Source organism: Sinocyclocheilus grahami, unplaced genomic scaffold (assembly GCF_001515645.1).
Source record: "Sinocyclocheilus grahami isolate Dianchi unplaced genomic scaffold, SAMN03320097.WGS_v1.1 scaffold1227.1, whole genome shotgun sequence".
NCBI lineage: Eukaryota > Metazoa > Chordata > Actinopteri > Cypriniformes > Cyprinidae > Sinocyclocheilus > Sinocyclocheilus grahami.
This window is the reverse complement of record NW_015506406.1, coordinates 220,536-222,038: the sequence shown is the minus strand read 5'-3', so window position 1 is coordinate 222,038 and position 1,503 is coordinate 220,536.

Genomic DNA, 1,503 nt, shown 5'->3' with positions numbered 1-1,503 from the left:
TATATATATATATATATATATATATATATATATATATATATATATATATATATATATATATATATATAATTCTTTTAATTTTGAGGTGAAATGTTTGGGATAAGGTTAAATCTCGAAATGTTTGAGAACCATCTGCATCCCTATAATCTGCAGTTTGGTGCTAAAATGCAAAATATTTTCTCTCTATCTAAGCTTAATATCCAGAGTCAGCTATAAACAAGCAATCTGTAGGTTGTTTTCCCTGAGAGATGTAAACACTGTTTGTTTGAGTAACCCAACTATCCCAAAAGAAGCAATTGCTCAACCAATGACATTAATTTGTGGGCGGGACTATCTGTTTGTCCAACCAATGGCACACCGGGGAAACTATCCATAAACAAGCATCATTTTTCCAATTCACTTTGGTGACTCTAGAGCAGTGAATCTCAACCTTTTGGTGTACCGGACCCCAGTCCAATTCAGAACCATCCTCAAGGACCCCCAGAACAACACTGACTCAGCTATGTATCATTTGTGTCTTTGTGAGGAACAAATGCAGTCAAGTATAATTCAGTCCAGTATTTGGCCATATCATTAGCTATATTGGATTTTACTTTCATGGGAATGTCATGTCAAAATATACTAAATTTATACAAAAATTCATACTTTATACGGACCCCCTGGCCTTACGTCAAGGACCACTAGGGGTCCACGGACCCCTGGTTGAGAAACACTGCTCTAGAGGCACAGGAATAAAACACTTCACCTTTAAAAGTTGTATTCCAATCTACCAATATACACGTTTATAATTTATACTTCATTTCCCCTCCTCTCTCACATATGTTATTTATTCTCTCACTCCCTGCATGGGGTTTAATATGTGTCACTGTCCTTGCCTGTCCCGAACTGCTATCAGTAGAAAGTTTGTGTGTCTGCTCAGATTACTGACCTCTCTAATTTGGCTCTGTGTAAATCAGTGCTGCCTCTGAGAACACAGACCAGATTAGATCAAAGTAACGCTTGCAGATCCAGCCTGGCATGAAGAGCCCCACCGTCTCCCTCCCATATTCCACTCCTTATCTGCCAGCACTCTTTTTTGGACATTTCTATTGTTTGTACAATGTCTTGAGTAAAAATTATCTGGAGATTAAGGGTGCATTCTGCAGGCCTGATCAAATCTCTAGCAGCAGGAATTTAATACAGTGCTTCAAACCTCAAAGGAGTGTTCAACACCCTCTAGTGGAGGAAAGAGAGAAGAAAAGCTACAGTCACAAAGCACTTATTGATTGCTATTGATACCATACATCAGTTTTAACAAGAGTACCAAAATATAACTGTAAGCTCAACCCATTACTGAGTTGAAGTCTGGTTTTATAAGTCTGGAGGCTTTCGGAAATTGTTCTAACTGGAAACCTCAAGGTCACTGTCGCTGAAAGTTAAACATTTAAAAAATAATCCCATTAAAAATTCCCATTAAAGTCCTCACATATTAGGACTAGACATTTTTAAAAAGTATAGTTCTTT